This window comes from Oryctolagus cuniculus, chromosome 14 (assembly GCF_051225735.1).
Source record: "Oryctolagus cuniculus isolate XC-2025 breed Fujian yellow rabbit chromosome 14, ASM5122573v1, whole genome shotgun sequence".
Classification (NCBI taxonomy): Eukaryota; Metazoa; Chordata; class Mammalia; order Lagomorpha; family Leporidae; genus Oryctolagus; species Oryctolagus cuniculus.
In genome coordinates this window covers 36,532,501-36,547,205 of record NC_142880.1, presented here as the reverse complement: position 1 = coordinate 36,547,205, position 14,705 = coordinate 36,532,501, and the positions used below count along the sequence as shown (strand labels likewise).

Below are 14,705 nucleotides of genomic sequence, written 5' to 3'. Positions count from 1 at the left end.
TGTTAGCAGGATTAAGGGACATTATGTGCTAGTAAATATGCAATAAATGTAAGCTATTAATCATAATAATCTTGATGGAATAATACAAAAGTCAAAGGAAAAGAAGAAACTTACATAGGTATAGATTTGGATTGTAAGGAATGAGGGCCCCAACCAACATGGCCTTTCTCCTACAGCTTGCTCCTGCTGGGACAAGGGTTCTCCAATTGGAATCTACACTGCCTTTAAACTCCTGGAAACTGAATGCAAACTCATGCATGTGTACATTCTTCTAAGAAAGGAGTCTATGGTTGTCACAAGATTATTAAAGGAGCCTGGCACCCTGGTGTCACATCCTTGCTGATTAGAACAAGTGAATCAGGACTCTCTGCTCTTGAGTTTAGGAAACTCTTAGTCTTGTTTCCAAACCTAAGTGTACACAACATCCCCTTTCTTCTTCAGACACAGGCTGAACTTATCAGAAAGAATTTTACCAAGGCACTAAGGAGAAATTTGAAAGGGAAATAAAGTGCATCCCATGGTGGGGGGTGGGGGGTGGGGGGTGGGGGGTAGGTCAAGTAGAGTGCAGTGCTCTGTATTGGTCGTAAGACAGCAACAGCACCGTGGTTAGGCCAACTTGCATGCATGTGGGCCTAGATTCCTTCCTCTCTTTTGCCCCTTGGAAGATCTTTTACTTAAAAGTGGAATTCTTTTAGAGGATTTTCCATCTGTATTGATGTGTTCTATATATGTAAACCACTACCTCTCTCCTAAAACATCTCCCAAAAGAGAGTTTCTTGGTAACCAATAAGGGCTGGGACTTACTCAATCTCTTGATGACTAGATGCTAGGAAGAGAGGAGATTTTTTTTAAAAAGAGATTTATTTATTTATTTGAAAGTTGGAATTATACAGAAAGAGAAGGAGAGGCAGAGAGGGAGAGGTCTTCCTTCCGCTGGTTCACTCCCCAGATGGTCACAATGGCCGGAGCTGCGCCAATCTGAAGCCAGGAGCCAGGAGCCAGGAGCTTCTTCTGGGTCTCCCTCATGGGTGCAGGGGCCCAAGGACTATGGCCATCTTCTACTGCTTTCCAAGGCCAAAGCAGAGAGCTGGATGGGAAGTGGAGCAGCTGGGTCTCAAACCAGTAGTATGGGATGCCAGCACTTCAGGCCAGGGTGGTAACCCGCTGCACCACAGCACCGGCCCCAGAAGAGAGGAGATTTCAAGGAAAGAGGAAATGGAGAGAACCAGAAGAGGAGAAAATAAATATCAAGTGAGAGCCCTACACTATCAACAAAAAGTTTGTCTAATAACAAGCGCACCATTATCAGTTATTAAGTCCCTCATGTTAGTAAGTTCCAGAGGCCTTGCTGAGCCCTAGACTCTTTTTCAGGAGGGGCAGGGAGAGGCAGGAATAGAAAGACAAATCCCTGTATACACTGCCTCCCCTTTCCCTGTCAGCAAGTTTGAATGGGCAAAGACCTTCCTGAAAGGGGAGGGAGCAGAATGAGGAGTTTGTGAAAATCAATTGTACCTATTTACAGGCTCTGTATGAGGCTCCTGGAAGTAGGAAAGTGAATGAAACCCAGGTCATGTCTTCCAGAAGTCCTTGATTTAGGGAGTGACATAAATGACAGATACTGTTCAAAGCGATCAGTGTGTTATTAACTGAATGGTGGGAAGCCCAAAGAGGAAGAGAAGTGAAAGCACACCCCTCATTGATGGCCATATTGCCTTACTTTAAAATGATCTTGGGAGTGGTGGAATGAGAAGGCCGTGCCAACATGGCGTTGGCAAGTGAGCGTCAGTTACTCAGGAAATGGCTTCAGAACCCACCTGGCAACAGAGGCTGCCTGGCAACAGGCAGTGATTGGTTACAGCATAAACTGCCCCTTGATCAGATTGGCTGCCTCGGCTATATAAGCTGCTGCACCAATTGAAATAAAGGAGTCTGTGAGCTGCTCATCTCTGGCCCACTTTCACCCGACTCCCTGGGGTCTGTGTGGTGAGACTCTGCACCTCTTGTCCCCACCATGCTCCTCCCCTCAGAAGGAGTCCACAGCAACACTTGGGCATCTGCCCTTTCCTCTTTGTACCCACCTCACATTCCTCCTAGATCCACTGCCAAAGCAGACATAAAAAAATTTCCTGGGATCAAACTATTCCATAATAAAGTCCACAGATGTGATCTATGAGAAAGAAAAAAAGGAAATTCTTTTGTCTTTTCATAAAACTGAGCCCTTGGAACAGTAATCTTGCCTTTTGTTTCTGGAATGCCTAAATCTGCACAACTGAGATTTGCTGAAAACTACTTCGCCAGAGTGTAATGAAATTTCAAGGTATGAACTTCATGAAGGTAGACAAAGCAGAGGCTCCTGGTCTGGTTCCTTAGACCAACTTGGCACCAATCAACTCACTAGTCAAGCTCTAGTAAGATGCTACCTCTAAATTCAATTTCCAAGTCCTGCTTCTGTCACCCAGAAAGTCTTGGCCTCATTCCAGTTCTAAGCCAAGACTTGTCTCCACTGTCACAGCAACTGTTATGAGAGTCACTGAATGATAGAAACATTGGAATAGCAACAGGTGTAGCAAAGGGAAAGGAAAAAAGACCACCCCTGGGCCAACCCAACAGATAAAGGAGGAAGATCATAGAAAATAGCATTCACATTGGCAAGAGGCATGGCTTCTTATATCTCAACTTACTAAAACTTTTCACTAACCAACACCCTACCAAGTCCACCTTTCTTTCCACGAGTTCTCCAACTCACCTTTCAGACTTCTTCCAGGCTTGCCAGCTGGGGTCCCCAACCCAGACCAAGTTAATGAACACTATAGATGGTGGATGGATGTTTCCTCACTACTGCGGCAGTAGGAGAGGAGTTTATGATTCAAAGTTAGCACTTGGAACCACAATGGAGCTTTCTAGCTTGCACACACATACACAAACATCTCCTTCTATACGCCTTATCTCTAGGATGGCTCCAAGTCCCTGACACGTAACAACAAGGGTTTCATCTTTCCCTTCTCATACCTCTGAAAAATCCAATTTGTAGGAAATCAAACCACTATTGTTCTCATCTAGATTAGCACAATTACCTCTAAGTGCTTTCCCCTTACTTGTAGTCTTGTTCACTCACCCACATTTTCCAAATAATTCACCATGAAGCTGCCACAAAAATAATGCGAATCTGCTCATTCTTGAAACCATTTGTTCAGAGTTTCTCAAAGCCTAGGGAATGAGTTGAAATGTCTCTGCATATCCCTTAAGATCTTTCTAATCTATTCTTCTCTAAATCTCTCAACTACCACCCTGCATGCCCCTCCTTGCTGTCACTTGAAATGGAATCATTTAATCAGTTAAAACAAAGTGGAATTTACTGAAAGGATATAGGGATTAAGGTTTGGGAAAAAATAGGAAACAGGAAGTACATCAAGAGTGTTATAATAGGAACAATCTAGTAGGCATGCTGCCATTTCAATGACTCACCTCCAAGTTTTGAAGACCAAGTTTCCAGGAGAAACCACATGAATCGGAAACATCAGCCTTGGTTGTACTGAGGGCTGCTAAGGGAGGATGTGATTCTTCCAGCTTCTCAGTGGGAGAATGGGACCTAGAGAGTCCTGTTCTGCCAATAATACGACAGTGGGGGAGAGACATAGTATGTGATGGTCCTCCAGTGGAAATCACTGTGTTATAAGGGAGGGGACTCAGGTGCACGTCATGATCACTGTTTTTCTTCATATTACATCTTCCCCTACTCACTACTGCACTCCATTTTGTCTGATGCATTCCTACTTCTTCATGTACACCTAGATCTGACATTATTTCTCCTAAAATGTCTTCTCTGACCACCAACAATTGTGTTAGGGGACCCATCTTTATTGTGTCTCTTATCACACAAAACTAAAATCATTTATTTATCCTCTTCCATGATTATTTATTAAATGATTCCTTATGAAGTGCCAAGGAATCATAACCATTTAAAAATAATGACCTGCTTAAAATGATTTTTGGACTGCTTAACAGATAGATTTTCGATCCACTGGTTGACTCCCCAAATGCCTGCAATAGCAAAGTCAAGACAAGTCTGAAGCTGAGAGCTGGGAACTCAGTCTGAGTCTCCCACATGACTGGTAGGGACCCAAGCACTTTTAGCCATCAACAGCACGTACATTAGTAGGAATCTGGAGTCAAGTACAGAGCCAGGACTCAAACTCAGGGACATGGGATATGGGCATTCTAAACAACATCACAACACAGATGCTCAAAACTTAACCCTAAGCCATTTTTAATGATGGAGAGGGGGTTTTTCTGGAAACCCCTAAAATATGTTTGCCAAGCTCTTGATTTGCACCTTGCACTGCTACAGGGATTCTAAAATCAAGTTCCAGTGTATCTCAGTCACACTTCTGGTTCCTCACTAATGTGAATCAGCACTGAGTCATGACCAGTCTCCCAAAGCCAAAACAAATAAGCTTTCTGAAAACTTGGTTGGGATTTTTACTCTGAGTTTCTAATGTTTCATTACCTGCAAGGGATCTTAGTTTAATCTACAGAAAGAATCATATTAATGTGTTTCCATGAACTTCTTATGTGATTCTGAAATGATTCACTCATTTTTAAACCATGTTCACTTCTAAATTAGTCTGGCTCTTCTCCAGATCTACTTCTTTAGACAGTAACTGAAAATGTATTACAAAAGTGCTTGCTATGTGAATCACGGATGGTCTTAATAGTTATTTAAGAGCGAATTCATCTGTATTGAGTGAGCTTTGTCAGGCATAAAGCCATTTTAGGAGCATGATGCAAGCTAGATGGGAGACAGAGGGCACTGTCACTCTAGCAGTAGCAGTAATGTAGATATCTCAGAGACGGTCTCTATGCGGGGCCTTGCTGCTCTCATCCCCAGGCCTGCAGTTTGGGGATCAAAACAGAGTTGTAAGCTCATGTTTTAAAGTCATTCTCTATGCTCTAATTACTTAACAATCATAAGTAAAATATTTTATGAGTAAATTTAAAAATTACTAAAAAGGAAAATGTAAACTGAACGCACACATGGCCATAAAAGAAAAAACAAATATCTATGTGCTGTAAACTGAACAGAAATATAAAAGTAAGTTGCTAAAGCTGTGAGCTTAGTAGGTTCTGGAGGCATGCAGAGTTAGGCAAAATAACTCCTCCACACTACTGAGGAGTAAAGGTGTCCCAGACTGTTAAAGCCTAGATCCAAGCATATTGCTTGAACCTGAATAAGGTGGGAAATTCCTACCTGAAAAAAGTTGCAAGTACTTTTTGAGGATAGGACTTATACAAATATGAATCTAGGAAAACAGGAGCAGATATCATCAGGACGTGGGCCAAGCTAACTTTTGGCTCAGTGGCTGAATCTACAATATTTCAATGCCATCATAAAATAGGAGTCTAGACCACCAAAATATAACCAAGTTGTGAGGCCGGCGCCGCGGCTCACTAGGCTAATCCTCCGCCTAGCGGCGCCGGCACACCGGGTTCTAGTCCCGGTCGGGGCGCCGGATTCTGTCCCAGTTGCCCCTCTTCCAGGCCAGCCCTCTGCTGTGGCCAGGGAGTACAGTGGAGGATGGCCCAGGTGCTTGGGCCCTGCACCCCATGGGAGACCAGGAAAAGCACCTGGCTCCTGGCTCCTGCCATCGGATCAGCGCTGTGCGCCGGCCGCAGCGCACCGGCCGCGGTGGCCATTGGAGGGTGAACCAACGGCAAAGGAAGACCTTTCTCTCTCTCTCTCTCTCACTGTCCACTCTGCCTGTCAAAAAAAAAAAAAAAAAAAAAAAAAAAACAAGTTGTGGAATGGACCCCTAAAGCCTAAACAGGAGCAACTGAAAAACTGCTGGACAGGGAAAATAGGCAAGGGGAAAAAGGGACAGATGAAGAAAAGAGAATGTGTACACACTAGCACTCTAAACACATACTGCACAAATTAAAATTCTGAAACCCCTGAAGAAAACTAACATGCATTTGGTTGAGCAGTTATGACACCATATATCCACATCAGAGTACCTAGGTTTAGTGCCTGTCTCCCGTTCCTAACCCCTGTATCCTGTTAATCCAGACCCTGAGAGGCAGAGGTGATGGCTAAAGTGAAGGCCTGGATTGAGTTCTTAGCAACCACAGTTAGCCTTGGTTCAGTTCCAGCCATTGTGATCCTTTGAGAGGTGAACTAGCAGAGGAAAGTACACACATTCTCTCTTTCTCTCCCTCCTCTCTCTCTCTTTCTCTCTCTCTTTCTGCCTCTCAAATACAAAATAAATTTTTTTTATTTGAAAGACAGAGGGGGAGGTGGGTGGGACAGACAGAGAGAGATCTTCCATCCACTGGTTCACTCCCCAAATGACCTCAATAGCTGGAGCTGGGCCAGACAGAAGCCAGGAGTTAGGAGCTTCTTCTGGATCCCAGCCTCTTCTGGGTCTCCCACATGGGCGCGGGGGCCCAGGCATGTGGGCCATCTTTTGATGCATTCTCAGGTGCATTATCATGGAGCTGGATCTGAATTGGAACAGTTGGAACATGAACTGGCACCCTTATGGGATGCTGGCATGGCAGGTGGAGGCTTTATCCACAACGCCACAGCACCATGAAGGTGAGTGGGTATGTGCACAGCTGTCCACCCTGGTGTCTTTGCAGGGAAGTAGTTGCTGGAGCCTCTTACTCAAAGATCTACCCTTTTAAAGCACAAATTAATTATTTAAAGTCTATGGCTAATTATACTTATCAGCATATTTTGTCAATTATTGGATTTAGTATGTGAGTGGTAACACATTGTATTTTAGCCAGAAAATGGTTTAACTGCTCTGATGATAGTTCACCTGGGTATAGAATTCTCGGCTGATAGTTTTTTCCCCCTCAGACTCTGAAAAGGTTAATTTGCTGTCTTCTTGCATCCATTGCAGATAAGAGCCTGTCGTTTCTTTGCAGGTCATTTCTCTTTGTCCTTTTGTGGTATGTCAGATTTTGTCTTTATCTTCAATGTTCAGCATGTTTCATGTTATACGTTTATCATTATGTATTTTGCTGGGCACTAGTTGTAAACTTTTATTCTGATAATACAATTTCCTTTATTCTGACAAATTCTCAGTCATTACCTCTTTGACTATTGATTCGTACATAGTGTCCTTTATTTTTTTCTTGAATTCCTATTTGACTTATATTAGAGCTTCTCAATTTATCTTCCATGTACCTTTATTGCTATTTCTGTTTTGTTTTCTCCTTAACTGTTTGTGCTGCATTCTTCGTAAATTCCTGAATATTATCTTCTAATTTACTAAGTCTGTTGTGGTATCCAAGACAGAGTTAATTCTCTCTAGGGCCTTCATGAATAGCTGAGGGACGGCCTCTACCACCACTCCTGCCACCTGGGGAGACGGTAAGGAATCACAGGGATGGTTTCCTGCTCCATGTCAGGCTGATAAAACCCATATTAAACTGACCCTGTGGTCCCTATCCCCAGGCCAGTGCCTACAGACAGAGCTTCTGGACCTGCTGCCTTACTAGAAGAGTTCTGTGATTCTGGGCGAGCAGCCTTAGACCCCAGCCAACATCACCAGTGGTGGGTAGGTGCAACATCAGGCAGTGAGCCCCACTCAGCAGCAGATGAACCATCACAAGGTAAGCCTTGATCTGACCCCTGGGCATCACTGGTCTTGGTGGACTGAGGGCTCCAGATGTGATCTAGCAACGTGGCATTGGTGGACACAGTACAAGGAGCCTGAGCTACCACAGAGCCAGGAAGAGGCTCATGGGGATAGACTGCTCCTTTTTAGGCACTTTCCCCAGTTCATATTGAACAACACATCCACTTTAGATTTGGAACTAATTTGAATTGGGGGAGTGTTGAAATTTGAATTGAAGGAATGACTCACTAAAAACATATTAGTAGCAGGCCTGGGGGAAGGTGCCATTGAGCGTGTTATCTAATGCTTGAACAGCAGAAATATCCACAGGCTCAGAGAAAATAAGCAGACTGCTTAGAATTTCTAGAAGGACAGCTACAAATGAAGTTAGATTACTGTTATCCTTCAACGTACAGATGACGTACATCAACGACAATTAACAACTTCCAGGAAACCTTGACCTTCCCAAAAGAGCAAAATAAGTGCCAGAAACCAACAATCCAGGAGCCCAAATTCCCAAATGCTCAGATAAAGATTTCAAAGTAGCTGTGGTAAGGAAACTGAACAAAATTCAAGAGAATACAGAGAAATGATTCAATATTCTAACAGAGATTCAATACAGAGATGGAAGTAATTTAAAAAAAAAATCAAACAGAAATCCTTCAACTGAAAAGTACACTATGTAGAATTTAAAACAGAGCCAAAATTATCATGAGCAAAATAGCTCAAATAGAAAGAATCACTTAACTCAAAGGCAGGCTACATGAAAATACAGAGCTGGAGAAGAAAAAAGAAAAACGATCAAGAAGAATGGAGGACGCTTACAGGAATTATGTGACAGTATGTCAAGAGCAAACACTGGTTATTTGGAATTCAAGAGGGACTTCAGAATTCCAAAGGGGTGGAAAGCATATTCGAAGAGGTCATGACAGAAAATTCCCAAACCTAGAGAAAGATGCAGCTTTCCAGGTACAGGAAGGGCAAAGGTCACCAGTCAGACGAAATCTAATCAGGTCTTCTCAGGACACATTAGTCAAGCTCTCCAAGGTTAAAATTTAAGACAGCATTCTCAAAAGAAGCAAAAAGGAGTCCCAATTTTCCTGACTGCAGACTGCTTAACAGAAACCTTACTTAGAAGCCATCAAGGAGTGAAATGAGGCTTTTTATAGCACTAAAGAGGAAATAAGAATACTGCATCCAGCAAAACCATCCTTCAGATCTCAGGGAAACAAAACCTGAGAGGATGTGTCACCACCTGCAATGGTAAAGAAAGAGCTGCTAACAGGTAAAAAGAAAATATCAGAAGATGGAAAACTCACTGGTAAGAGTAATTATACAAATCTACAATGTTCTAATATGATAAATATGGTGCATAAATCATTTATGTCTTGACTGTGAAGACTAAAAATAAATTATAACCACTACATTAAAATGTTAAGAGGTAAAGTTTAAAAATGTCAAACGTAACATCAAAAAAATCTATCTGTGGGGAGGAATGCAGTGTAAATGCAGAGTGCTTTATTAGACTCTCTTCCCTCTTTGTTGTTGTCTCTTTCCCTATCTTTATAATCAACATTATTTTCATTTTAAGATAGCTTTTTATAGTCAAAAGAAGTTTTTTGTAAGCCTGATGGTAACCACAAAACAAAAACATGTAGCAGACATACAAAATAATAAGCAAGGAATCAAAGTACACCACTAAGGAAAATCACTTAACCACAAGGGAAGAAGAAAGGAAGGAACTACAATGAAAATACAAAATAAGTTCAAAACGCCAATGATATGATCTTTCCTATCAATAATTACATTAAACGTCAATGGACTAAATTCTCCATAGAGTGACAGAATGAATTTAAAAAAATGCTTCTTACAAGAAAGTCACTTCACCTCCAAGGATACACATAGACTGAAAGTGAAAGGATGGGACAAGACAGTCTATGTGAATGAAACCTAAAAGCAAGCAGAAGTAGCCAAACCCCTATCAAAGAAACTAGATTTTAAATCAAAAGCAGTAAAAAGAGATCAAGAAGATCATTACAAAATGATAAAGGGCTCAGTCCAACAAGAGGAAATAACACCTATAAATACATAGGCATAAAAAATTGGAGTACCTGAATATGAAAGCAAATATTAGTAGAACAGGAGGGACAGACTTCAATAAAATGATAGTAGGGGACTTACACACTCCACTTCCAGAACTGGACAGATTACACAGACAAGAAAATTAACAGAGTAATAGCAGAGCTGCACTGCATCCTAGATCCATTGGGCTTAACAGATATCTATAGAACCTTTCCAACAAATGCAGAACACACATTCTTCTCAATAGCACATAGGACATTTCCTAGGATAGATCACTTAGTAGGTCACAAAACAAGTCTCAGCAATTTTAAAAGATCAGACATCTTGGGGCCAGTGCTGCAGTGCAGCTGGTAAAGCCACCACTTGCAGCACTGGCATCCCATGTGAGCGTAAATTTGAGACCCAGTTGCTCAACTTCTGATCCAGCTCTCTGTTAATGAGACTGGAAAAGCAGCAGAAGATGGTCCAAGTCCTTGGGCCCCTGCATCCACGTGGGAGACCCAGAAAAAGCTCCTGGCTCCTGGCTCCTGGCTTCAGATCAGCCCAGGTCCAGCCATTATAGCCATTTGGGGAGTGAACCAACAGATGGAAGATCTCTCTCTCTCTCTCTCTCTCTCTCTCTCTTTCTCTGTCTGTAACTTTACCTTTTAATACATAAGTAAATCTTTTAAAAAGGAATAGAAATCAAATTAAGTATCTTTTCTGATCACAAGGCAATAAAATAGAAATAAATAGCAATAAAAACTTTGGAAACACAGATACATAGAAATTAAACAACTTACTGCTGAACAATCAATGTATCAAGGAAGAAATCAAGGAAGAAATTTAAATCTTTTTTCAAATGAATGAAAATGGAAACAACACAATAAACTATAGATGAATAGATGAAGCAAGAATGTACTAGGAGGGAAGTTTATAACAATCGGTGCCTGCATTTAAAAAAGAAAGAGCTCAGTTTATTACTGAACCTTAAAACTAGAAAAATAAGAGCAAATCAAACCCCAAATTGGTAGAAGCAAAGAAATAATAAAACTCCGAGAACAAATAAATGGCATCGATACTTAAGAAACAGGGCCAAAAGGCAATGAAGTATGGAGCTGGTTCTTAGAAAAGACACATAAAAGTGATGAACCCTGAGCTGGATGAACCAGGATTCAAACACACAGAATTAAAGATGGAAATGGAGACACTATGACTGACACCAGAGATACAAGGGATTGTTAGAATTTAATATGAACCATCGTATGACAACAACGTCTGAAACCTGGAAGAAATGGACACATACCTTACCAAATTTGAGTACATATACCATGCCAAAATTGAATCTTGAGGAAATAGAATACCGAAACAGATCATTAGTGAGTAATGAGATTGAATTAAAAAAAAAAAAAAAAAAAAACACATCAAAGTCCAGAACCATATGGGTTAAGCCTCCACCTGTGGCACCAGCATCCCATATGGGTCCTGGCTGCTCCTCTTCCGATCCAGTTCTCTGATTTGGCCTGGGAAAGCAGTGGAGGATGGCCCAAGTTCCTGGGAGAATTGGAGGAAGCTCCTGGCTTCTGGCTTCCAATCGGCACAGCTCCAGCTGATGCGGCCTTTTCAAGAGTAAACCAGTGGATGCAAGACCTTTCTCTCTGTCTCTTGGTATGTAGCTCTTACTTCTCAAATAAAAGGATAAATCTTAGGGGGAAAAAAGGATAGTAGATCTAAAACAGACAATTCTCAAAGGAAGACATACAAATGGCCAACAGGTACATGAAAAAATGCCCAGCATCACTAATCATCAGGGAAATGCAAATCAAAACCACAGTAAAGTATCACCTCACTCCAGTAAAATTAAAGACAAAAGATAACAAGTGTTGGTGAGGATGTGGAAAAAAGGGAACGCTTACACCATTGGTGGGAATGTAAATCAGTACAGCCATGTGGAAAATGGTACTGAGCTACCTCAAAACGCTAAAAATAGAGCAACCATATGAACCAATAATCTCACTACTGGGTGAATACACAAAGGAAATGATAACCAACACTTGAAGAGACATCGGCACGCACATGTTCACTGCACCACTATTCACAATAGGGAGAAAATGGAAGAAAACTAAGCATCCACCCACAGATGACTGCATAAAGAAAGTGTATCATATATACCCAATGGAATATGCCTCAGCTATAAAAAGAATGAAATCCTGTCATTTGCAACAACACAGACGAAACTGGAGGTCATCATGTTACATGAAATAAGCCAAGCACAGAAAGACAAATATCACATGATCTCACTCATGTGTGGAGTGTAAAAAATGGTGATGTCATAGAAGCTAAAAATATCATGAGAGTTAGCAGATGCTAGGGAGGGCAGTGAAGAGGAAAAGGTGGGAAAAAGTTAACCGTTGGGTACTACGTTATAGTTAGGGAGGAGTAAGAAGTTTTGGGGTTCTGTTACACAATAGGGGAACTGTAGATAATATTAATCCCAGAAGATAGCATTTTGTATGCTTTTCCTGTAAAGAAAGTTGAATGCTTGAAAAGATATTTATCTTGATGAGTGTTCCACAATGTATACGTTATACACAATGTATAATGCAATGAAACTTCACATAGTACCCCACAAACACACATAAATTTTTATGTCTGTTAAAACAAACAGATAAGCAGAAGAATAAATCTAAAAGTCTACATGGCGAAACTCTCACAGACAGGCTTGGCATTCAATGGGTCTCAAGCATTTGGTATTCAATGGGTCTCCTTTGCTTTTTTGGGGAATAAAATGAAGAAAGCGAATAATTCTAGATTTTGTTAGGAATCTCACCACATACAGATTTAGATGTAATTATAGAAAGTAAAAACTGAAAACAGGAACTAGCACGTCCTAATGAATAGGCTTGGAAATCTGTAGGGTAAGACTTCAGTGATAGATAATAATTCACTAAAGGTTGTCCATGGCATGAGAAGTCAGAACTTTCCCACATTTTTTCTTTGCTATTAAGTAGGAAATTTAAGAACTGAAAAATATGAAAAGCCGTGAAACTGAATTCAGAAACAAATTTAGACTTTAGCTTCTTCAGTAACTCAAGGATCTAATAGAGAAAATTGCCACGTTCTCAAATCTAAATCACTAATGAGTATAAGATAAGCCATTCATTTTATTTTATTTTTTAAAAGATTTATTTATTCACTTATTTATTTGAAAGTCAGAGTTACACAGAGAGAGGAGAGGCAGAGAGAGAGACAGAGGTCTTCCATCTGATGGTTCACTCCCCAGGTGGCCGCAATGGCCGGAGCTGTGCCAATCTGAAGCCAAGAGCCAGGAGCTTCTTCCAGGTCTCCTATGCAGGTGCAGGGGCCCAAGGGCTTGGGCCATCTTCTACTGCTTTCTCCAGGCCACAGCAGAGAGCTGGATTGGAGGTGGAGCAGCCAGGACTAGAACCAACGCCCATATGGGATGCCAGCGCTTCAGGCCAGGGCATTAACCCTCTGTGCCACAGCGCTGGCCCCAAGCCATTCATTTTAAAACTAACTTTTTTCCTATACTAGTCCTTGATTATAATCTCATCTAACTTCTGAGACTCAAGACAACATTTATTTGTTTGTTTGAAAGGCAGAGAGGAGGGCTAACGTGGCACAGTATCCCACATGAGTGCTGGTTCAAGTACTGGCTGCTCTGCCTCTGATCTAGGTATCTGCTAATGCTCCTGGAGAAGCAGCAGAAGATGACCCAAGTGCATGGGCCCCAGCACCCACATGGGAGACCCAGATGGAATTCCTGGCTCCTGGCTTTGGTCTAGCCCAGCCACAGCCATTGCGGTCATTTGGAGAGTAAACCAGCAGATAGGAGATTTCTTGCTCTCTCTGTCCCTGTCTCTCTGTCACTCTGCCTTTCAAATTAAAGGAAAATCTTTAAAGATTTTTATCTTTTTAGACAGGCAGAGATGGTGAGAGACAAAGATCTTCCATCTACTTGCATCATCTCTCAAATGACCACAGCAGCTGGGTTGGGCTAGGCTGAAGCCGAGAGCCTTGAACCCAATCTGAGTTGCCTACATGGAATGGCAGAGACACAAGTACTTGGGCCATCACTGCCTCCCAGAGTGTGTATTAGCAGGAAGCTGAATCAGAAGCCTAGGAGTCTCATATGGAATGGGGACATCTCAAGCCAGATCTTAAGTGCTGCACCAAACGGGACAACATTCTGAATCAACAAAGTACATGGACTTGACTCTGAGCCAGGTAATCTGGTTCTCAAGTGCACACTCTCCTGAGGAAGCTTATTAAAATGCAGATGGGGCGGATGAAGTCGCGCTCTCAGAGATCCTGATTCTGAAGGAATCAGGTGCCTGCGTTTTTGCAGATAATTTTGACTCAAGTAGTGGGAAGACTGAAAACTTAGGAAATATTGACTGAGTAAAATAAAGTTAATGCTAAAACCATTCAAATGCCCTGAGGGAATCTTCACATCAAACATAAAAACTGAGCCACACGTTCTGGGGAGATCCAGGTTAGAATGATGACAATGCTACATAATAAATTAAATACTAGCTGAATACTAGTCTAAGATCAAAAGACCTGGTCTTTGGTCTAGTTCTGCTGACAGCTAGCTTTGAGACTAGGAGAGTGGGGGATGGGTGAAGATTTATTCTTCTGGGGTCTTCAGTTTGCTCTTGAGTGGGATATGGTTGGCTGAATCCCCACAAGCTGCAATGTTTTTTGGCTGTATGGGTTGAAGCAGGAGGGATGTGGACCTGTAATTAATTTCACCCTTGGGCATTCTTTGAAAAAAGAGCTCCCTTTATTTCCTTGGGAGACCATGGTAGGAAAACTATATCCTGGGGAAACACCCAGGATGGGTCTGTCCAGGGACTGCTTCCCAGCATTAGGGATGCAAAAAGCAAGTTCTGGGTACCACCAACGTGTCCCTCAGGGTCAGATCTCTACCTTCCCAATTGCAGGTTTTTTCCCCAGTAAGCGATTTATCAAACTAATACAGCAAAGAATGAGTAAAGA

At 41.8% G+C, this 14,705-nt stretch overlaps 1 long non-coding RNA gene across 2 annotated transcripts in view; it reads right to left on the bottom strand.

Annotated features, from left to right (window-relative positions):
- Positions 1-883: 883 nt before the first annotated feature.
- Positions 884-14,705, bottom strand: part of LOC138845245 (uncharacterized) — a 23,253-nt gene continuing 9,431 nt past the window's right edge. The window contains exons 2-4 of one of the 2 annotated variants that reach the window (XR_016220246.1): positions 3,466-3,604; positions 2,079-2,167; positions 884-1,164 (exon numbers count right to left, since the gene is read on the bottom strand). This is a non-coding gene — a long non-coding RNA (uncharacterized LOC138845245). The remainder of the gene's footprint in view (positions 1,165-2,078; positions 2,168-3,465; positions 3,605-14,705) is intronic. The other variant, XR_016220247.1, reaches the window with a different exon arrangement.